Source organism: Ambystoma mexicanum, chromosome 1p (assembly GCF_040938575.1).
Source record: "Ambystoma mexicanum isolate Mex_15411 chromosome 1p, UKY_AmexF1_1, whole genome shotgun sequence".
Taxonomy (NCBI): Eukaryota; Metazoa; Chordata; class Amphibia; order Caudata; family Ambystomatidae; genus Ambystoma; species Ambystoma mexicanum.
The window spans coordinates 457,404,288-457,429,206 of record NC_090921.1 but is presented as its reverse complement, the minus strand read 5'-3'; the positions used below and the strand labels follow the sequence as shown (position 1 = coordinate 457,429,206).

The 24,919-nt window shown below is 47.4% G+C and overlaps 1 protein-coding gene across 4 annotated transcripts in view; it reads left to right on the top strand.

Moving 5' to 3' along the window:
• Nucleotides 1–24,919, top strand: part of FKBP8 (FKBP prolyl isomerase 8) — a 1,109,098-nt gene that overhangs the window by 537,820 nt on the left and 546,359 nt on the right. The gene's annotated exons all lie outside the window — the stretch shown is intronic.

The window sequence follows — 24,919 nt, the reverse complement described above, 5'->3', positions numbered from 1 at the left end:
TGTAAATAGAAAGGGGTTAGTTTGGATTGACCCTTAAATTGCACGTAGAGGACTACATACGCTTAAACAAGCATTCATCTCTGTGCAATGTAACTTTATGTCCATGGCTGTAATTCCACCATGGAAAAGTGGCCAATGCGGGCTTCCGTGCTGCAATTGTAGCCAGTCTTGTAAACAATATGCTGCCTGCCACGGCCCGGTGTGGCAGATGACATTTACGTGAATCATAAAAATGGATTCCGTCTGTTTTGCACAGGTGCAAAAGCAAGACGGCAATCCATCTGGATTCGAGTCTCTGCCTGCATGAAAATTCAGTTTGTGTCGAGGTACATTTGCTGGACGGACAGGATGGGGAAGGCGAATGTGGGCAGAGCACTGCCGTCCCCACCACCTTCCTGTCTCAAATCTGTAATAATCAGAGCCTGTAATTTAATGGCAAAGGTCGTGTCTCATCAGTAAATTATGAACCACTCCTCCCTCTGCCTGTATCAGTCTTGCTTTCACTACTTCTGATCCAGGGGCAGCCATATCATTAATGAATCCAAAGACAAATTGGTCAATGCGTTTTACTGAGCATTCAATCAAGGAGCTGCCATCTCTTAAAAATAACTTGCCTTTGAAATAAATCTGCCAATAGGATCTTATTGCAGTACTAAGTTGTTTGTCAAATCGTCCTGTGAAGTGCAAATCCCTCACTGTTTATGCTGGCAGACTCCCAAACCGTGGCACAGACTTTTGTCAATGGTTTAGAAACAGTTAGGGTATCTACTCGATGTCATGAATATGGCTTTTCCAAACTGAAAAGGTGTCCACTACTGCTACTACTTAAACGTACTGGTAATTCCATTTCTGGTGCTGGATGAAGTTTATTTGCAGATGTGCGGGTGATCCTTAAGGCTGTGGAGTTTGCTCCTTGTATTTCTTGTACAGCTTTCCCAACATTGCTTTGCTGGAAAAGAACACTGCCTGCAGTAGGCCTGTCCTGAAGTTGAATTCGAGGTACACCAGTCTTGTCTCAATGTGCCAATCATACCCCACCCCTTTCCTACATGGGAATGACCTTGTTGACTGTCAGCCAAGTAGGCAAACTGAGCCTTTGGTGCAACAAGGGTACCATGTTTGGCTTGTCGAAGTGTATCGGAGTGTAGATGACAAACTCTCCTTACAAAGAGCCTTCTGAGTCTTGGGCTTTATCTTGACCGTTTACTAGCTCTTCTAGTGTTGTGAATGAAGGAGTTTGTTCCTTACTCTTTATTCTCAAAACCCTTTCAGCCCGAGAGTCGGAAAAGGCCCCCTGCTGAGCATCAGCATCTGCTGCGTGTTCCCACTCGTAATGAACAAGCTCTTGTGCATCACTCTTCATTATTAATAACTGACTTGGAAACATAGTGGCATCTAAAAAGGCTTATACGTAGAAGTCTTTTTAATTGAGTGGCCTTTGCTTCCACAACTGTACAAAATAGTATTCTGCAACACTCAACGTAGAATGGGACTGTAGTGTGTGTGTTCAGTGAAAGAATGAAGTTAAAGTAAATATGTTGCAAAATCCTTGAAATTCAGTGAAAAACTTTAGTTGAAGTGACGTTAAGGCGTCGATTTAATACCACATAAACCCTGAAATTTAGCATGTGCTGGAAGCTACAACACCTGAATTATGAGACCATGATTGTGCAGCCTGTAAGCACTCTGATATCACCACATATCACTTACGACATCTCGATCTCTGCAAAATGCTTGAAAAAGAAATATTACATTATCCCCAAACCTTCACCATTCATCCTTCCCTATCATGCCCACATGCTCCCTGGTCTCGCACATGCCAGATCTTACACCCTTTATATAATTTTATGGCACTTTCCAATGTCGATTCGAAACTGGATTCTCGAATTGCGAAATGGTGAACTTTCAGAAATGAAAACCCTTTGCGCCAGCAATGCATCATGGGAGGTATGACTAACTTGGTGGCTACAGCGGCATTGCCCTCTGTGCCAAATAAAAAATAAACTACTGAAGTGATTTGCGCCAAACCAACACAGGATTTCCTTCAAGTACTTCAGGCCTAACTTGTTCCTTACTTGACACAAATCTGTCCCGCAGTTTATGCTGTGTGCCTGAGCAAAAATTGGCCTTTTTCCTTATGGGAAAGGGAAAAATACACCCTTTTGGAACCTTTTTCTTTTGAACCGTAACGTGGATTTGCACAAAACATTCCAGTTGTAAGGGGCCCAGGCCTAATATAGGATTGCCAAACTCTGTGCTGTTCCGTCCTATAGCACAAAAGTTATTAACCATAGAATCTTCACTTTCCGTATGGATTATAGGTTTCACCTATAATGTATATGTACTACAAGATGAAGGGCGCACTCCAGTTCTCGGTAGACCTGGCAACTCCAGTGGTGTTCTCCAAACACTTTCGTGCCTCATGCTTTCTTCAGGAAGCCAGTCCCAGGTGTCCATGATTATTTAATCACCCATCAGTGCAGGAAATTCTGGTCCTTGTAGTTGCAAGGTGCTGAAAACACACTCCCCCATTACTCTAGTAGCAAAACCTCAGTGGGGGGGTTGGTTAGCATCTGGGCCATTCTGTAATAAATATATATAACTCCTTTTTTTCCTGCTAGTTTGCATGCATGTATCCATGCAACCATTTCTGCTACCTGTGCTAAATACTAATTGGGTACTGTGGCTGGTTAGAAGCAGGAGTCAGCCACTTGAGGGACATTTTCACTGATGTTTATTAAAGTAATGCGGATAAGGTCTATCTCTCGCTCTCCCTATTGCTAGAGGGTTATGCCTGCCTATATAAACTAAATGTGCTAGCCGGAACTCTCAAATGAATATGTCCATGGTCTAAACTAGCTCTAACATTCCCTACCACTATATTAATTAACTTAAATTGGATCCGGTGAATGTTTCTCTTCTCCTGGTTGTCTCTTAACAAAACGTTTCTCTTTAGTAAGATATCTTTAATGGTCTCTTGCCACCTTCTGGATAAGTTCTTGTAACTCTTTCACAATACACCTGGACTTTATCCCCTCTTTAGGGACAGGTTTTTGACAGTACTTGGTAGTACACTTTCTCAGTCTGTTCCTGGCTTGTATGCGTTATTGACTCTTGTCTCCCACTTTGTTTCAATTTGACTTTCGCTCTTTACTGGGGTTTCACACTTTGTTTATTTCTCCTTCTCTGGTTTCCACTTGATGTCCGTTCTAATTCATAATTATAAGATTTTCTCCTGGTTATGTTCCACTCTTTACTCATTAAACCATGGGACAAGGGCCACATTCCACTATTCCCATAGTATTCATGCCCAGTCTTTAATGACTCTTGTTTTAGGTTCATTCTTTATTCTCTATCACATTAGCACAGTTCCACTTAAATGGCTTTATATTCAGTATCTCATCAATTTCACTGGGACAAACAAGTTTATCCCGCTTTATAATGATGCCCCAGCAGCCTCCCGGTTCCCCTCGTTACATCCGTATCTGCAGGGGAAAGCTGTCGTGCTTGGCGCTCGCTCTGGTTCTCTGACTCTGCTCTGGATCTCGTGCTTCTCGGTATGGTTGGCGTCCCGACTTCAACCTTCTCTCCTTGCGACTGGTTACGGGCACCCAAGAGTCTTGTCCACTCCCTATCTGGATGGTTTTGGTGCAGATAAACGGGCCCACGGGCCACCACAAAGTCATCGTGGTCCTGTTACCACTGGGGTTCGGATTCATCTCTCCACTGCTTTTCTGTCCCTGTAAACTCCGTGCCTACAGCATTTTCCACTGGCGATCGGGACTTCTGTGAGAATCGCAGGCGCCGCGGCTTTCCTCTGCTCCGCTTCGTCAAGGTGTGAGGATGGCAAGGGGCTGCGCCTGCTCACGATCCTTTCTCTTTCTCCAGTCTACTCGTCTCAGTTAAATGTGCATCTCTACTTAAAGAGACATGTTCTTTTCCTTGTGTATAACAGTGTCTTTTAGTTTTGTTTTCAGCTAAAGATCCGGGTAGTGCAGTAGTCTTCTCCACAGATGGTCCCATATATTCCACTATGGTGAATGGTCTAGGGAGTTCCTCAGAGGAACGGGAATTCTTGTCCCCCGAGGGGTAGTCTTTCTCAGTGAAGTCCCACTTGCCCAGACCCCTACAGAGGGTCTTTCGGAGTGGGCTCACCTCCCTAGCCCCAATGGGGGAGACTCCACCTTGGGAAGAAAAGATGAATACTCTCGATTCTTTACAGTGCTCTATCACTAATTACTTCCTGTGGCGAACTAGCTGAATATTCAGCCGTAGGTCGCTTCTTCTCATGTCTAATACAAGATCCTTCAACAAAGCATGATAAGTCAGGGTTTGGTAGTGGTGTCCAAGTCTTGTCTGGGTTGAAGGAGTTAGTCAATGTCTACACAGATTTGAAGTGCAGCAATGTGGTCACCGTCCAGAGGAGTAGGTAGCAGTGAAGCTGGGTTCAACACAGGACGACGTGTCTTTGTTGTGTGTGGAGTTCAGTGATAACATTTGGTTAGTTGTGATAGGGAGTGATGATTTTGTTCATTGCACAATTGTAGTTATGCATGTAACATGTTGTCAAGGTCCATTCCATAATGAAGAAACTGAAAGCAGGCCAAGGGGGGAGCAGTAAGTGGTGTGACGGGGCCAGAGATCGATCTGTTTGTCAGGTGGTGATAGGGATCCCTCTCAGCAAGGGGTGGGAGGTCTACCAGGGTTGACACTGGAGGCCATCCTTCCCCAGAGACAGTGTCAGAGTTGCAGGGGCATAGTTCCTATCCCTTGCGCAGGGTTGTCTGCCAACAGTACCACTGTTATCACCCCATGCTTGCACAGCCCCATTCTGGCCAGTCTGTTTCTCTTTGTCTCCTAGTAACTATGGAATCATCAGCCTTGACAGCAGGGAAGCCACCAGACAGCTGCAGAGTGAAAATGCCAAATATCACCTATGGGGTCACAGAAGATCAGCACGAAACAGTCTGGTGCTAGGTTACCCAATTCAGCTGGAACGTCAACGTGACTAGAGGCAGATGTGTCCACCTGGGCAGAGAGAGCAGGTCACACCAACACCATTCCGGTGAAAGTCTGGGTGCAGAGCACCCAGAGGGGTTTGCCCGCTCAAGAACCTTTTCACTCATCTATGTGGTGACCGTGACGCAACATCCTTTGCAAACCAGCTTTTCCCAGCTGGAAGAGCCTTGAAGAAACTGGGACATTTACTTGGGAAAGCCACTATTGTGGGGGACCAGCAGACCCTTGTATGAAAAACATAGGTGGTGCTTAACCTGTATTTTTAAATGTTTTGGTTGGAACACCTTTCTGGGGAACAGCCAGTGGTTGGTGATAGCCAATGGCGGGTGATAGCCAATGGAGGGGGAAGAGGGTTAATAAGAGGACCAGACACACGAAATTGGGAGTCATTCGGGTGAGGTCAAGTAAGGAGCAGGAGGATGAAGAGACCAGGCGGAGGGGTAGCAGAGTTGATGAGTAGTAGTAGAGGATACAGGAGTTGTTTGAGAAGAGGAACAAGGAATAATGGGGTTGGTAGTTGTAGGAGAAGGGAGCAGTAGATAACCTCAGATGCCCGGGTGAAAGACGCCCTTGAAGGACAGAAGAAGAAAAGGATAAGATCTGTTTGAACCGTGAGGTCCCAGCACCAGAACCCCTGCTCCTCCAACATTGAGTAAGCTCCCTCAAATATGTTTTTCACCCCTCCCTCCCAACAGCCCATCCCCATCATCTCCACTGTAAGTAAGGCATGGTATCAAAAGTAAGACGGACACAAGTGACCACAGTTCAAGGGTGTTTTATTGAACTTCAACAATGGTGTGATAAACGCATATCTAACCCTAAATTTACAGATGGGAGCAAGCTACGAGTATCAAATAATAATAATGCAGTCCTAGTGGAGTCTCGTCAAAATAAAAAGGCCTATACTAAAGAAAACTTGCCAATCCTTACTGCTAAATACACATAGGTGGGGTCATGTTGAGGAAAAAGAAAGAAGTGTACACAAAATGATATGTCAGGATGTTCAGGCTGTTGTCTACTCTCCCCACGTTTTACGCACGGGACAAGGCGGTTCAGAGCAAAGCACACACTTTAGCTTCTTCTGCACCAGAATACAGTTCCATTACCAGCATCAGGGCCTTCTGTACCCAAGTCTCTTTACTTCAAAGTCTCTTGATTCAGAAGGCCTGATGTACCAAAACACAAATTTCCTTTCCTATTATATGTATTTTATTCTTGTGATTCACCCTGGATCCCCGGGCTCAGATCCCTCCTCTTACACAATTAATCTCCCTCAGCCGGGCTCAGACCAATTTCAGTTCGCATTAAACTATCAATTACTTAAGAATGTGCACAGGGTTTAGCTTGACCCTTTGCAGGACCACTTCTATCTCTAACTTCCCTTTTCACAGTTGCCAACTCTTTGGATACCTAACCGAGACCTTGGAATGAGCACCCATGTGGCGCCGGGCCACTCTGTCTACGGTATCTTTCTTGGCTTCTAACAGTTAATTCACTCCTCTGGTTTTCAATTATATTCGTGTTGCTCATTACATACTTTTCACAGTTATTTAGATTTCTTCATAAAATGTTGCTTCTTGCAACCTTGGTTCTAACACAGGCTGTTTGTGTATCAGTCTCTCAGACTCATCTGCTGTGCTGTCTTTACGGGCGCTGCTTTGTTGTAGGAGCCAAGGAAAGTACCACTGTGGCAAACGTACCTCCCCGCCTTGGTTATCAACGCGGGAGAGCCCTGGGTACCTCCAACACACAGTGCAGGTTTCTTCAGCTTTAGTTCCTGGTCTTAGGTTTCTTACTTTCCAAGGTTTACAAAAGAACTGTCTGGAAAGGTACAGAGCACTTCCCTCCTTGTAACCCTCTCTGGTCTTGCAGTCTTTCTCCTTGTATTAAACTGCCATCTTGGAACCGCTGCTTTCTTGGGTGCTTTGCCTTGCTCCGAGTGTGCTTTCATGCACCCCCTTTTATCCATGTGGGAAAGTGTGATGGAAGTCTGGTGTACATAATGATCATTAATTACCCAACCTTGCCTGACCATTGTATTGAGACATGTCAGGTATACGGCTCTGGTGTTAGTCGGTTTTCGCTCATGGTGAGCTGTCCGTAAGAAAATGTTTGTGTTGGGAAAAGGGGGTGGAGGGGATCGAGTTCCTAAGTATCCTACCTGGTAGGATGGGGAAAAGGTGTTACAGGGAAGGGATACAGCGTCTCACCATCGGGTGTCCCACTCGACCCCCGTCATCCATGTGATCCTCCTGCACTGGTCCACCCCCAGGATATGGATCCAAAAGCGATGGCCGTGTTCTGTCCACTTGGATGACAGATTCCCGGGGACTTGCGGGTGAGACACCTTCAGGTTTCTAACATCCATCACCATCTATGCTGCTCACCAGCAACATCATGGGCATTGCAGCAATCTCACCTGCATTGTCATAGTGCACATCAGCATTCCCATCATATAACACTACACGAAAACTGATTTGCACCAATGTCCACTTAGCAAAGAACCATGCAGCAGATATCGCCGACTTCATGACCGCACATCTTTACTGAGACCTGGATGACAACTACCTCCAGACACATCCTAGATGTCCTCACCCCCAAGGCCACAGAATTCTACAAGACTGTCTAAAGAAGATTGGCAAAGGCCTCACCATCATTCACAAGGGATTACGGCCATTGTGACAAATTGAAAGTAGGGTGTTGTCATGATCTCTGCTTCCAAAAGATCAGGACTTGCCCGACTCCCTTGGAAGCAGACCCATAACCCCGGTTCCGAGGGCCAGCCAGTCCCAATTGGGACCTTTTGGACCCTGTCCTGGCGCCAGTGGCACCAGGCTCATAAAGATGCCCAGTCCCAGCGCTGGAAGCGCCGGGCTCATAATGCTTGGGTGGACTTACCTGCAGCAGACCATGCTGCTTACTTACCTGCCAGTTGAACCCCTGATCCTCTTCTGTTTGGGACTACGTTTCCTGTTGGGTGGGGCAGGAGCCACTCCCTAGGTTCAGAACACTGGAACTCTTCTGGAAAGCAGGAACTCTTTTCTTACCTAGGCGTGGCTGTGGAAGGAGACAACCTAAGCACTACAGGAGGCTATTTAAACCACACCCGATGGATGAATCTTGCTTTGCGTTATTCTGCATTCTCTGCAGCAGAACGCTCATCGTGTCTTCTGCTTCTGATCCTGGGCCTAAGGGAACAAAGGCTTACCATCCTGGAATCCAGTCTTCAGCAGCACCTGTAAAGACAAAGAAAGAACAGGTTAGCACTACGGTCTTCAGTGGCAGCGCATCTCTTACCTGGTCCATCGGCTGTCACCAACGCCTCGCGCTGCATTCCGGCATCTGAAAGACAAAGGCTTACCTACTCTTTGCATGCTCCGGAGGCCTTCGGCGCTGCATCCCGCATCTGAAAGACAAAAGAAGGTGCGTTTAGACATTGGGCAACTTTATTACTCACGTGCCATTACTCCTTCCCACGCCGAATCCAGTGGGTATTCCAGCACCCTTCAGCTTCTCTAAAGCTCCGAACATGTACCAGCAAGATAAAAGGGACAGTTAGTGCGCATCGTGAAGCAGGCTACAAGCGCTTACTTACGTGCTTCCAGGCGCTTCTATTCCTCACGCGGGTTCGATCCTCAACTCTCATCAGCCCGCCATCCGCCATCGCCGGAACCCTGCAAAACAAGATATAGCATTACAAAAGACTTTTAAGACATTTGAAGTGCCCAGAACTTACCGTTCGTGCAGTTAACGACGGACAGCAGTCCTCTGAGGTCAAGAGGCCTGCACCCTTATCCAGTGAAGAAACTGGTTAGGGCACCCTGCCCCGAGGCAGATGGAGAGCTCGGCGTTCACTTACCTAAGGTGAGGGCGTTAACCTTTGGGGTTCTGCAGGAGAAGAGAAAGGGAAGAGGAGAGAGGCACCCAATAACCCCAGTTCATTAATCCCATATTTTCTATCTGCAGACATCTTACTCTTCGAGTCAGACATACAGTGCACAGAGGTCCAGCCCAAAGAGCCAACCGTGTGTTACACATCACCTATGAAGATACGGCATTCACCCAGTCAAGACCGGCGCCTCTGCGGGAATCAGGTGAGCGTTACAGGTGTAGCCAACCCCCTTTGAGGCTAGGGAGGTGAGCTTGTTACGCAAGACGAAGGTTCTGTGAAAGTGGGACCTCACTGGGAGCGACTCCCCTCTAGGGGACAAGGACTCTCATTCCCACAAGGAACTCTCTGTACCAGAAACACTAGCCGCCTACATGGGATTGCCTTCAAGGACAAGTAATGTCTTCCTCTTCTTTGGCTTCAGGTAATGCTGGATTGAATAATACGTCTCAATGAAAATAGAATGTCCCTTTGAACGCGAATGTGTATGGAACTGGGAGCAATACGCAGAGGATGCCCTCTGATGTAGCCATGCCTTGGAGGGGCAAGGCATTGTGGAGCCACGAAGCCCGTTGTAGCACACGAAACGCTGAATGCAGGAGACAGATGCCACACCCCGGTGCAAGAGCCAGTGGAGAAACCACGGCCATGACGGAAGACTGGACTGTCCTAAGCAGTGGCATGGCCATGGAGAAGCTGTGGTGGGCCTGTGGCCCAGCGAACAATGATACAGGAAAGATCAGGAGGGACGAACCCTCTATCGGCAGCCATACGCTGACCACACCGGGACGCAGAGAGTGGGTCTGCACTGAAGGACAGAGAAATGACCACGGAAGTGGAGGAAATCGACCCATGCTGATGCCTAGCCCCAATAATCCAACAGGCAGAATTGAAGGTACCGGGATGGATGAGCGAAGGGGCTGGCAACTGGGACCAGAGATTTTAAGTGAAAGAAACTGCAAGAAGGATTATGAATTAATGAGAGAGCATGAAGATCTATGTGATAAAACTACAAGAAAGTTACCAAGTAAGTTGGTGGGGAAAACATGGAAGCCATTAGTGAGAGACTTTTCAAAACTGCGATAACTTGAGCTCAAGTATTTTACAATTCCAGAGAGAGGAGGGGAACGCAGTGGGGACGCCTCAGGACTAGTGATTGTAAGGGTGCAAAAGCAGGAGTCTGACACAGGGGTGGCATTGCGATGTTATAAACTTTTATTTTACACCAAAAGAAAGGGGGGAAAAATGGTTTGGGGAAAGGCCTAACTGTCCTTCACCACTATGAGCGGTTGCTCTGCCTCAACAAAAGAACACGAAGGACTCTGTCAGGGTGTCCGTCAAACGAAAATGCCACCCTCCTATGTCTAAAACTATTGCTATAGGCCGACATCTAGTGGAAGCTGCAGAGTATTATAGTTTGTTTTTCGAAACTCGAAAAGGGGCGGCGAACCAGGGCGTGCCAGTAATACTATCCCTAGTGTGACTTCCCCTGTACCCATGATCCCTCACGCGTGTAGGACCCTCAGATTGTTTTTTTCTGCCATACTAGTTGGACGCATGTTGCAGAGTTCCCTTGGCATTAGCCAATTATACTAAAATTATTGTTAAAAAACATCCCCGTTCTATTCCACCCTACACCGAAGATCGATGTCGGTGAAGATCGAGGAAACCAGCAGTCGATAACTCCACGACGAACTCTGGCCTTGGCCCTGTACAAGTAGGGAGAGTGGGGGGTGGTCATACAGGCTTTTCCACATTCATTTCATACATATACCTGCCTGCTGCCAATTTGAGACATATGGAGAGTACTCCTTTCAAATTCTGCCTTAAGTATAACAGGAAGTTTCCCTGGGTAGGTAAGCACAATACGTGCAATCTGTGTCTCCCACGAGACCATCCTGAGGCTATCTGTCGAGCTTGCAAGCTCTTCAAGCTGAAAAACACATAAGGACCGCTCCAATAAACGCTGGGCCCACTACGCCAGGCAACTAGAGGCCATGGACGCTGAAGGGTCATTTAGCGATGGCAGCAACGCCGCTGTATCGGATGGCGAGGGCAGAGGGGTGACTTCAGATACCCACGCGCAAGCCCCCGACCCCAGAGGACTGGCCGGTGGCCCAGTTATGGGGACAACATCCGGCGGCATAAGCGCGACACACACTACTCCCACTAAACACCTGAGCCCCGGCCGTGACTCGACACGCGTGTCGAGCGATCGGCAACGGAAGACACTGAGAGCGGTCCAACGAATCTGTGTCCTCTGAGCGTTCCCGTGCGCGATCGTCTCATGACAAAGACCAAACATCCGCAGTTGGAAAATTTGTTGCACTCCCAATAGTCCCAGAGGCCCGATAGTCAGGTGATTCTGACCTCTATTCTCAGGCAAGCTGCGTAGCGTCTACTCCCGAGATTCAATGTCCTTACTCCATGACCACTTCCGAATCTCGTATCACTTCTGAATCTCGTACCACCTCAATTCTCGACGTGAGGTGTCAGATACCACCTCTGAATTTCGACTCAAGGCGTCCGATGCCTCGGAAGCCCCTAAAAGCACTGGGAAACATTTCCCTAGTCATAGGAAGGGGGATAAGCAACACAAAAAGCCTTCAAAACACCATGTTCATAAGGAGAAACAAAAGGCCCCTAAATCAGTAGGAAAATCCAAGGTCCCTGTCCCTCCCACTAAAGGTAAAATCATCCCTACCACTGCTCAAGATACGGGCATGAAGGAGGAAACATGAGATGTTGTGGTTATCCCTAGCTCCAGAGAATGGAATTCAGCTGATATCGATAGGGTTATGAGAAGAATGTCATTTTTTGCAGACTTCTATGAAAAAGACCCTAATTATTTTCATAGTTATGCCAACACACCAGCTACCTCTGCCCCTTTGGGGTCCAAGGCCTCTCAACCCCCTGCTAAAAGACTCTGCTCTGATGCCCTGGCGCAGGGCTTGGTCACAGACCCTTTGGTCATTGAACCTTACCATCCTGAGTCATATTGTGAGGAAACTGAACCACAAATGCTGGAAGACCAGACGGGGTTCTCTTATTATGGGGATGATGAGGACCAGGAGGAGGAGGATGAGGACGGTGAGGCTGAAGCCTACAATCTTGACTCCTCAATTCCTAAAGACCCCCTAGTAAATGCCTCACCGGTAGATCATCAACCACTCCCAACAAGGTACTGGCTAAGGCAGCAGACTATTTTCTTATTGACACACAAGGTGTCCAAGAGGACAGGAATTTCGCGGAAGAGATCCTAGGTGACAAAAGAGCCATTACTCAGGCTATCCCTATATTAAAATCTATCCAGCATAGAATTGACCCCTCGCTGGTAACTTCAAATCTTAATTGTGCGGTTAATCCACGAGTTGAAAAATTATTCCGTTCTGCACCCTCCGATCCCCTGTACATTAGGGGTCAATTAAAACCCGACTCACTGGTAGTAACAACCACCAGAAAGAGGGCAGGTACTCCACTTGCTTCTTCTGAAGCACCTCCCAATAAAGAGAGCAAAAGACTATATGCACTGGGCAGGAAAGTTGCCTCCACTTCCGCCTATCAGGCACGAATTGCTAACAGTGCCACTCTTTTGGCAAGCTACAATTGCCATCAGTGGGAAGAAGTAGCTGCTTTAGTATCCTCCGCACCTGAACCACTGAAGAGCCAGTTGGCTCAGCTGGCAGCAGATGGTAGGTCCATATCAGGATGCATACTGAAAACAAACTTTGATGCTGCAGATAATGCTGGAAGATTAATTGCTGAAGGCACTGTAATAAAGTGTCACGCTTCGTTAAGACAGTCGGGGTTCAAACCCGAAACCCAAGCCACTCTTATAGACATGCCGGTAGAGCCAGAAGTACTATTCAGCAAGGCAGTGGAGGAAGCCTTAAAAACAACTAAGGACGAGTCCCTAAAATCTCTCAGACAACTCGCGAATAAACCCTCAGGACAGAGGGGAAACACTAATTTTCTTCGCTTTGGGGCCCAAAGCTCCCAGAGGGGTTCAAACTACTATCAAAATCAAGGAATCTCATGGGGCAACAATCAGTTCCAATCATCACAAAGCTTCCCCAGAAGGCAGCTCACAGGCCGCACTAGGGGTAGAGGCAGCCCCGCCAGAGGTGGTACGCCACCCAGTAAACAGTGACATTCCGCTTCAGGTCCCCTCCCATGCATCCCCAGTAGGGGGCGCATTTCCACCTTCACCCACGCATGGGAGGGGGATCACTTCGGACAGATGGGTGCTGTCCCGTGTCTGCAGGATACTATATAGAGCTACTAGGACGCCCCCACGACCATCCTCCGAGACAGAAGGTACACTCATTGGAACACCAGAAAATGCTCCTCGAGGAGATAGCCATTCTGCTTGCAAAGGACGCCATAGAACCCCGGGCAGCCAGGTAAACAGGGGTATTTATTCATCCTATTTCCTTGTGCCAAAAAAAGATTTAACAATGTGCTCAGTATTAGATTTGCGCCCTACAAAAAAGTAGGTCAAGCCACAAAAATTCTGCATGACTACACTACAAGACCTAATCCCCTACCAGAAAAGGGGATTACATGGCAACATTGGATATGAAAGATGCCTATTTTCATATTTCAATGTTCCCAGCGCACAGAAGATTCTTGTGCTTCAAAATAGACAGCCAGCGCTACCAGTTCAAGGTGCTGCCCTTCGGAATAGCCTCGGCTCCAAGGGTATTCACCAAGGTACTGGCGGTGGTGGCGGCGCACCTACGCAGGGAGGCAATCCCAGTGTACCCTTACCTGGACGAATGGCCCCTTACAGGGGAATCCCCCTAAATTTGTAGACTAAACATCCAAAGAACGATCAACCTTCTCTTCCAATTGGGCTTCTCAATCAATGAGAAAAAAATCAAGCCTGGTGCCAAGCACCTCAAAACAGTTCCTAGGAGCTGTCCTAAACTCACAAGAAAGGTTGACTTTTCCATGAGAGGAAAGAATTTGAAATCTGTTGCTGCAAATTCCTCAATATCAGGCCGGTCGCTAAATAAGGGTGCGCAAAGCAATGCGTTTGCTAGGCATGATGGCATCTTGCATTTACTTGGTTCCCCACGCGCGCCTGTGCATGCGACCCATGCAGGAATGGTCGGCGAAACAGTGGTCTCAAGCAAGTGGTCAGTGGGGTGATCTAGTGGTCGTTTTGCCAACACTAGTACAGAGTCTTCACTGATGGACAAGAGAGAATCTTACAAAGGGGAAACCCTTCTACGATACAGAGATACAGGCCGTTGTCACAACAGACACCTACATAGCAGGGTGGGGAGCCCATTACCTTCACCATACAACTCAGGATCTCTGGTCTCACACAGTGGTTCAGAAACACATCAATCTGCAAGAACTTCTGGCAGTCTTCAGAGTGCTTCAGGCATTCAAACCCCTCCTATCCAACCAGTCAGTGCAGATCCTAACAGACAGCACAACTGCAATGTTTTACCTAAACAAACAAATTCTCCAAATCTGTCCAAGCTTGCCCAGAAAATTTGGAAATGGACACTCACAGAAGATTTACTGGTCATCCCAACTTGTTCCAGGGGATCTCAGCTCACTAGCAGATGCTCTGAGCAGGGATCTCCTCTCAGAAGAACACGAGTGGAGACTACACGAAGAAGTTGTAGGAGACCTCTTCTCTCAGTGCCCAAACTTTGCATCCAGTTCCCCCTGCCAGGCTCCAAGGGGAACGCCCTATGGATGAATTGGTCAGGGATGTTTGCCTACGCTTTTCCACCAACCCCTCTATTGAGAAAGGTGGTGAACAAGATCCGCAGGGAACTGTTGGCGCTCATCCTGGTTGCTCCTATGTGGGCAAGACAACCATGGTATCCACACCTACGCAAACTGGCGGTGTGTGACCCCATCAAACTCCTGTGCTGGTACAACCTACTCTCCCAGCACAAGGGTCGAACGGTGCATCCTCAGCCCAACTCAATGAACTTGGCAGAAGGGCTCCTGAAGTCAGAGTTCGGACATCTCATTTTACCCAGAGATGTATGGATATCTTGAAAGAGTCAAGAAAACCTAACACAAGGTACTGTTACTATGACAAATGGAAATTATTCATTATTTGGTGCAGGAATAAGCAAATCAACCCAGTTGATTGTACTCCTTCTAATGTTGTCACCTATGTGCTCCACCTATTGGATGCACGGTTAGTGTTTCTCACTTAAAGTGCACCTAGCAGCTTTATCAGCCTACACCACTTCCCATAACAAGGTGTCATGCTGGAAAGTGTCAGTTGTCAAAGCATGTATGGAAGGGGTAAAGAGACTCCACCCTCCAATTTCTAACCCACCACCAGGTTGGGACCTTAATGTGGTACCTCCCTTTGAGCCCATGCACAAATCTAGTCTCAAACACCTGACTTATAAAACTGCCGCCTTAGTAGCCAACACCTCCATAAGAAGGGTCATTGAAATCCAAGCTCTGTCAGTGCAGGATCCTTTCTTTACCATTAATAAGGATAAACTGGTTTTACGCACTCACTCTAGGTTTTCACCTAAATTAATTTCCAAAATCCATGTTAACCAGTCTATTGAGCTACCAGCCTTCTTCCAAGAACCCAAGAGCTCTGCTGAGGTGAAACTCCACACACTAGATGTGAGGAGGGTGGTCCTCTACTATGCAGACAAGACCAGACCGCTAAGAAAAACAGACCAGCTGTTCGTCTCCATAGCTCCAGGCAGAGAGGGAGATTGCGTCTCTAAGAATGCCATCTCTAAGTGGATAGTCAGATGTGTATCCAACTGTGCTATTCCCTTTCAGATAAAACACTCCTTTTACTCCAAGCGCCCACTCTACAAGAGTAACTGGAGCCACTCTGGCTTTCATTGCAAATTTACCCCTTGACAGCATTTGCAAACCAGCTACATGGAGCTCAATACATAATTTCACTCAGCACTACTGCATTGACACTCATTCCAAGACAGATACACAAGTGGGACAAGCGGTTCGCTCATGAACCTTCTCACATCCCACCTCCTCCTTCTAACACTGCTCGCTAATCGATGTGCTCTAAGCAGATTCCACAAGCCTCAGAAGGGATACATTACTCACAGTAATTGTATTTCTCATGCTTGTATCTGCTTAGATTCACACGCGCCCGCCCTTCCTCCCCTCTGGGAGAAGGCGCATGGATGCTTGTAGTCTTATCTATTTCATCTGCTTGGATACTCTGTACTCCTCATGCTACCTCATGTCAGAAAAAGACAATCTGAGGGTCCTACACGCCTGAGGGATCGTGGGTACAGGGGACGTCGCACTAGGGATAGTATTACTGGCATGCCCTGGTTTGACGCCTCTTTTCGAGTTTTGAAAAACAAACGGTAATACTCCGCAGCTTCCACTAGTTGTCGGCCTATGCACAGCATGTGAATCTAAGCAGATACAAGAATCAGCAATACGGTTACAGTGAGTAATGTATTGAGATATATATATTAGTCCAGGGCCAATACGATGCATTTGAGGGGGCTGATTGGTAATAGGTCAGTGCAGTTGTCGTAGCGATCTTAACAGAAATGTCTTCAGCCTTTTCCTAAACAGAACAGGGCCTGTTGATCTCTCTTTCTGATGTCTGGGGGGATAGCATTCCAAGCAGTGGGTGCTTCTGTAACATACGCTCCTTTTTTTACCTGGGTCATCCTATGGGCAAGAACTCTGAGTTGATTGGTGTTACTTGATCTAAGATTGCGTACTCTCAATTTTAATTCCGGCACTTCACTCAAATATAGTGGCAACAATCCTGTCAGGCACGTATGTGTTTTAAGGAGAAGGCGAAAGTCAATTTTGACTTCTATCGGGAGCCAGTGAAGGCTCCTTCTTGCCTCTGAAACGTGATCCCTTCTTTTGAGATCTATGATAGTTCCAACTGCATTATTCTGTATAACCTGAAGCCGACCCAAGTCAGACTTAGATGGGCCAGCAAGCAGACTGCTACAATAATCAAGCCTGGAACCAATTATGGTCCTAGCTTATATCTTGCTGTTTGCTCTTCAAATAAAAGGGTGCCCTTGTGTCAGCAGTTTGATATAATATGAGGCTGAGGACACTAAACTGCCGACCTGTGCCTTCATGTTGAGGTTACAATCAAAAAGGACCGCCAGAGTTTTCACTTTATTTTTGGTTTTTATGTTACAACCATTGATTTGAAACTAGGAATACTCAGTTTTCCTCTTACGGGTTTTAGCTTCAGTGCCTACCACCATCAGTTCAGTTTTGCCGGTATTCAGGGCAAGCCCATTGTTGCTCATCCACCGTTGGATCGGTCTGTATATCCGATTGATGGTTTTCCCATCCTCGGCATAATTCCCAGAGAGGAATAACACATTGTGTATCATCTGCACAATTGGTGAAATCTATTTTCTTTTCTTTTAGGAGGCCGAGGAATGGAACCATAAAAATATTATATAATGAAGGAGACAGACATGCCCCTTGTGTAAGCACGACAGGTTCTGCATCTACGGATGCACTACTGACTCTGCACTATCGGTTACTGAGGAATGATTCAATCGCCGGGCAGCTGACCCTGAGAACCCTGTCACCTCCCTCAACCTGCAGATCATTAATGCATGGTCTACCAGGTCAAAGACGGCAGAGAGGTCCAACATCAGCAGAGCAGTCTGCCCATTGTCCAAGATACAGAGAAGTCTGGACTTCAAATCAAAAAGAGCAGTCTTTGTGCCATGGCTTTCCTGAATACTGATGGCCATTTGTTCAACAATCATATTGTTCTTGAGGTGCTTCCTGACTTGCGTATATGCTACACAATCAATCTTCAGCAAGAAAGGAGAGTTAGAGATTGGCCCTCTATAATATGATCCTTTCCAGTCTTTTGCCAGGTCTGGTGCACTAACCTGCCAGACCCCATTGTAGACTTTTCTAACAATCTTTCAGGTCTGGTTTACTCACCTGCTAGACTTGATTTTCACACTTTGTTTTAAAGAGATTTGTATTTTGGGCTCCACCCCACTGGGTTATAATTCTTCCCGTATTGAGGATGGTCTTTGACCCTTAAATTTCACTGGTGGGCTTTGCCTGTTTTCCTCTGGGTCCCAAACCCTGTTACTTTGTCTTGGCGGGGATCCTTGCCCCTTTGTTACCTAGTGTCTACTTGGACAGACCTGGTATAATTCCTTGCCAGGCACCGTCCCACCTAGGTGCACTCCCAATGTTTGTATCTGACTGTATGCCCATTTCGTTATTCTCTGGTGTCCCTCGGGACATGCTTATCTGCTTCACACATTTGTATTTAATTGCATATTCTCTTTCTCACCCCCCTTGTGCTCTTCAGGATATACTTATTTGTTTTATAAAGTTTGTATCTAATTGTATGCTTCCTTTTTCATTCCCATCTAATTTTCGTGGTGCTTTTAGGAGGCTTGTAAGTTTGTATTCAGTTGTACCAGATACCTTTGACCCCTTGTGTTCTTCCGGATGTTTTCATGAGGTTTCTCAGCTCCCTCGGTGCCACCATGACGGGTCCAGCCCTTTCCCTACTGTTGGGAAGTCTCGGGGGCAGTCTCCGGTCTCCTCTGGAGGTGGGGTGAAGCTTCTCCATTTCTGCTGCGCTCGGCGTGCGTACCTCTTGCAGCTCCAGTGTCACTCGCTTTCAGCTGCCCGCGTATTTGTTTCTGGTCGATCTTCTCCTTTCTGGCTTCCTGTGTCTCTGCCACCAGTCACGTTGGACCTCTCGGGTACTGGAGACTGCTTTCGCCTCGGCCTCCAGTCCTTGGGTTCATTGATGCAAAAACATCATCTCCTTCCCCGCTCGCCCAGTGCTGGCATCTTGACCACGGAATGAATCCTTCCCTTTTTGCCAGCAGGCTCGCCTTTGGGCAGCAGAACCGCGTGTGTTGGTCCCACAGTGGGCTTTCGCCTCCTTGCTTCGTCTTCCTAATCGGTGATCTTCTGCATCAAGCATATGTGAATTTCCCTCTTTCTTGTCCCATTCTTATTAAAGGTGCTCTCTGCTTAACCATAACTAAAGGGGTTAAGGAAGGTGGGGACACCATTGGGGTGTATGAATACTGCATTCTCAGCAACTACACCCCAATCACCCATTTCCCCTTTCTAGGTAAGATCCTTGAGAAAACAGTAGCAATGCAACCCCTCCAAAACATTAAAGCCAACCACCTCCTTCAATCCTACCAATCTGGCTTCAGACCCTGATGCAGCACAAACTGTTCCCATCAAGGTGATAGACGATGACCTTAAACTCCATGATTGTCACACTTGGCTTCAGGTTTTCCTTGACCTCTCAGTAGCACTTGACACTGTAAACCGCCAGACACTCACCCCCCCAAAATCTACATTGCTGCATGGGGGATCAGCGAGATCGTCCTTATCTGGTTCAAATCTTCTCTTGCTAATCGCCACAAGTTTGTACAAATAGATTCCTCCAGATCACCAACTCTACCCATCACCTGTGGAAGTCCCCCAAAGATCCATCTTCTCCATGGGATCTTTAATCTTTACATGGAACCCTACTTGTTCCCCACAGCATCCACCAATATGCAGTAACGTGCAGCTCTATCTGAAGCTATTCTTCATGGAAGACATCCACAGGCTCAAGGCTTGCCTCTCATTGATTCAGTTATGGATGTCCAGTGCTTACCTGAAGCTCAATCCCTCCAAGACTGAAGTCCTACTCCTGACCAACAACACTGAACACCCCGACACCCATAACTGTCTCTCTGCTATGCACCTCGAGGCTTCACACCACAGCTGGCCAGCTGTGCCAAGTCCTTTGGGTTTGACATTGACATACACCTTGCCTTCAAAGTGCACATAGCAAGGAAGACTAAAAGGGCTTCGTACCAACTTTAACTCCTGTTGAAATTAAGCCCCCTTCATCCCTGGAAACCACTTCAGATCTGCTGTCCAAGCCATGGTCCTCTCCCAGCTGGATGGATGAAAGACCCTTCCAGAATGCCTTTTGGAGACTACAATGGCACCCCTGAGATGTGTCCTGCTTGCTGCAGCACGACTCATGAAAGGACTCCCTAGGTTCAACCACATCACCCGACCCTCCTCGAACTGCAGACTCCCAATACAAGCCCATATCTTCAAATTCTGCTGCATCAACTACAAGTCTGTTACCCTGAAGTCCCCAAGCTCTCACTGAGAAACTCGGCATTGCTAGAGTCTCCTTCCTAACCCTGGGACACCAAACCCTCCACTCCCTACCATACCTGAGACTGGGTGATCTGATCCCCACTGTTTCCTCCCCTGGTTCCTTGTAGATCCCCTGCTGACACATTGGCCACCTCTCGATTCTCTGCTCCCAATACCATTTGAAGATTTAAGATCAAGATTGGGTGTAGCCACTAGCAAGAGGAAAATCTTAAGGACAGGAGAGGAAGTGTTGGGGGGAGAGAGAGGAAAGATGGTTCGTGGAGTAGAAGGGAGGGAGAGTAGCTTACTAGGGAGAGCTACAGCTAGATATTGGGAAATTAATAGTTGAGCTTGTAAGGGTAAGACCAAGTGGGGCCTGAATGTCTGAAAGGCACCCAGCCTAAGCCAACTTGGGGACTTTAGAATATGGTCTAACAAGATTTGTCCAGGGATATATAGATTTAGTAGTAGGGGATACTGATCTCTAGCAACCATTCCAGAGATGAGGGATGCCTGGATTAGAGTGGGAACACCCAATCCCTCGACAAGAGGAGCCTCTTGAATACTAAACTAATCTTCCTAATTTGGTCTGTTCTTAAAGCCATCCGTGACAGTGGGGGGAAGGGTTGAAGGGTAAGTGAGGGCAAAAGACCCTGGGACTGGATGACTGGTGGGTAGCGGTGGGAGGAGATAAAGTGGGGCTACGTGTCTTTATAACAACCCCTTTTATATAGAATGCACATATACCAACACTTTTATAATGAAAAACACAACACATTTTTGGGTGGGTTTCCCCAAACACATCGTTCCCCACCCTAAAAACCCACCCCACCGTGTTTACAAAAAATGTAACCCTTTACCCCACACACATATGTTCTCTGTGTTTACGTAATAAAAGTTTCAGTATAAAAGCATGTCTTCATAAAAGATGTGTTATAAACGCTGCTTACCCTAAAGAGGTGGGGTTACGGAAATGTTTCCTGATAAAGGAAGAAGGGAGCTGGAGGGAATTGGGCGTTGGAGGGATCGGAAGTAGGATTAGGTTTCTGGGGCAGTCCCCGGGTTAGTGAGAAGGAGTTAGGCTAGGAATAGGATGTGGTAAAGATCCAGTTTGCCACTCACGTTGTGCTAAAAACAGACTGCAACATGAATTTCAAAATGGATAGTTTAGGCACATACAATCTATGGGCGACCTCCCTCTAGTGGTGATCCTAATACTGTACGTTCATGTTGTTGTACTGCAAGCGTAGGACCAGCTGCTACTGACCTAAAACCTGGGGTCAGACCCAATTCAAACGAGTTAAGGACTGTACTTTAATGGGGAATTGTTCTCTGCTTTTCTCTGTGGTTGTGTTAGGACAACTAAGGGGAATCTGTTTTGTTGTGTGAATTTCTTTTTATAACCGGGCAATCCGAATGCTAGCACACCCGTTTAATTGCAGCAAATGCTTGTGTCTTCACTCCACTGTAAGGGCTCTCGGGTGTCCAGGTTAGTCAATTGGCCTAGTAGCTTAAAAAGTCCTGCATAAGCCAATGTCCACTATGCAGTATCCAGTCATCCCTAGATATGGTCTCATCTGGGTTAATGGCTGGGGTTTATGCACATTAAAAAAGGCTGGTGTGTGTGTATTTGATATACATCGATGGCCTGCCACGATGTGTCCTGAATAAATGTTTCCCTTCACAGTTACACTTCTGTTTGGAGGTCTTACGTTCCTTGAAAGCTAAAGCAATTAAGATTAGCTGTATCATCTGTGTACATTAAGTGCACTGAAGGGATGGTCCCTACTGCTGGAAGCTGAGGAATAATACCAAAATGTACAAAGGTGCAGCTAGCAGAACTTTAGTTGCCCATATTTTTTCTTATGCATATAATTGTATCAGTGCTTCTCTTTTAGATCAAGCAGTTTCTGAAATCATTCTAATGAAAGATATTTTCAGTTTTTAGTAAATGAGCTATACACAAGGTTTGTTCTTAAACATTTCCTTATTAGTGAAGGAGAAAAACGGAGGAAAGAAGGAAAAGAAAAGGAAAGGGGGCAATGTGGCTCATATTTGCATGTGTACATTAACAAGACACTGCATAAAATGCAGTAATAAAGTGTGAATTGAATCCATATGCAATAAATTGTTCCTGGTAGTTATCTTTATATATGGATGTGTCCAAGTATATTGAATTCCTTGATTCTTCCAACACGGCGCCTGACGACTAGTTTGCTCGGCTTCTTGGCTTCTAGGATCTAAGGTCGTTCCAGAAGCTCCAGAAGCTCTTTTCGTTGAGCCAGAGTGGCGTCCTGAGTAGCCTTCACAAGACAAACAGTTTGACACAGATCTTTTGTAAAAAAAACAAAAAAAAAATATTGAATTCCTTGATACAAAAAGATGATTAAATATCTGCTGTCGGTTGTACAGTAATAGAAAAAATATGACAGAGTTCTACACCTGTAAAGTGTGGGGCTTTTGGGTGGAGGTGGGGGGAGCTACAGGTGACCATATTGAGTACCACAGGGGAGGGGTAGCACTACAGAATTTACTGCCCTAAGGTTCTTGAGAATCTGTATCTTTACCCTGCTGCATCTTGGGTAATACTAGGGTATTACATGGGCTACTGGTCTGAACTATTATGCCTTGCTTCAGGAGTGATTGTACTACTGGGGCTATACCCACCTCATCTTCTGGGCGTAGTTGATACTTGAGTATTCTGGGTTGTCATTTAGATTGGTCTACTTCAATTCGCACTGGTTCTGAATTGCGACTGCAGCCCATCTCATTGGCCTACATTGCCCAAAAGGAACTTAAGACTGTAGCCAAAAGGTTAAGCTCTGGGGATGTTGCGTGCATCCTTGAACTAGTTGGTGGCATATCTTGCAACACGGCCAGAACTGTTTCAGTGTTTTTGTCAAGAGTATCTAAGAATACTCCCGCCAGAGTACAATATATGGGGCAGTTCAGGAGGTGGTCTCCCCTAATAGGTTTTCAGGAGCTGATGGACTCAGTTGGAAATCCTGGTTGTCAATAATTGGTCCTAGGGTGACATTAACTAGTTCAGTTCAGTGTATTAGTTATGCCTACTGCATTGATGGTTGTACATAAGGGGATGTCAGGGAAACTTTACATTGCATGTACGGGCCATCTTGATTTATAGGAATCTGGGGTACATGATTTAATTTTCGGTCAGGCTGTCTTTTTTAGTGAAACTTCATTTGGAGTACTGACTTCATTAGCTTGAAATTTCATTGGGGTGCTTTCGGCAATTTGTTCTATTAGTAACATTCTTGTGTGTTTTAATTTAAAGGAGTAGGAAACTGGGGGTGCTGTTGCGCTCGAACAAAATGGCTGCCTGATCAAATGCTCTGTGTCACAAGGCACCCTCCTCACACAAAAAACAGCAGAGGTGCCCATCTAAACTCAGATCCCGCTGTCGGATCCATCGCACTTAAGCCTGGGGAGAGTGCTCCCCGAAAACTGCGCTCCGAAACAGCTTGACGGCCGTGACGCGGCGCCTGCGGCGCTGCACCGCTCCCAGCTCCGGAGAGGTGTGACTGCCACGCCGCGGCTTGGGGCCTGCCATGGGGGAGGGGCGCGTTGCTCTGTTGCGGCCTCTCTCCCCTCCTTGTGTGAGCCTGCGGCGGCCGGCCCGGGCTTCGGCCCCCTGCTCGGGCGCAGCCCACATATCCAGAGCGGGCTGCTCCGCCGCCCCTTGTCGGGTGGTGTGCTGTTCTTCCCTACACGTCAGAGGCCTTGCGGTCGAGGGCTGGCCCGTGGGCGCCTCCTCACATCTACCGTCGGCGACTCACCCAGACCCACGGGGTGCCCTGCCCCTGCCTTGTGAGGGCTTCAGCGCCACCCTGCATTGCCTCCTCCCGCAGAGGGTAAGTGGATCTTGCCCCCACATCTTGGGAACCGTTGCGTCTGGTGCCACACATCAGGGAGCCTGGCGCTCAGCTGACTGTCCTGGGCCCCGGCCCCTGGTGCACTCTGAAGTTACGGGGGTGGGCGGCTGCTGGGTTACCTGAACCTTCAGTCTCGGCCATACAACACCCAGCGTTGACCCGTGGGGTGGACACCATCAGGCGCACCCTCTGTGTCTCACACTAGCCTGGAGCCCTCATGGGAAATGCTACACCCCCATCTATGTGACCGACCATAATCATCTGTGCTGCAACAAATCTCTCTTATATTGGGAGCCTGCTGGACTACCACCACTGACCGTGCTTTGTTGAACTTTGGTCTTCTGTGCTGCCTTCCCTGGTGCTGCTGGGGCCCGGACACCTCACCTGCCCTTGGCGGCTCATACTCCAACCCAAATTGCTTTACACCGGTAGGTCCCCCGGCTGCGGCTCCCTCATCTGCTGCCACATCGAGTTGCTGACCACCTTCAGTCCTTACCAGGACTCGGACTGGTGACCACCCTACAGCCATCCGGAGCCTTGACCCCGCGGACGATATCGAACATAGCCCCTGCACCTGGCTACGACGCGGCACGCAATCCTCTCTGTGGCGACTTCTCTTCACCCAGGACACCCTGAACAGCGGTCGGCCTCTACGTCATCGTCCATCCCCCCGGTATCTCTACTGCCCCCTTGGGCCATTGATCCTACCGTCCTCCTGACATCATGACCAAGGGTGCTGGAAAAAAGCAATCTTCAATCAACATGTTCACAAAGAACTCGGCGGGGGAGACACCCGACCGGGAACCACCCAGCACGTCAACATCAGACCCGGCTGAGTCCCAAAAAATAATGGAGTATATTCGGGAGGGTTTCACTACACTCCATACCAAGCTGGATGACATGAATGGCACTATATCCTCCATTAAGGCCCATATAGAAAAGAGGGATGGCTGGGTTACCGATATCAAGACACGAATGGGCACTG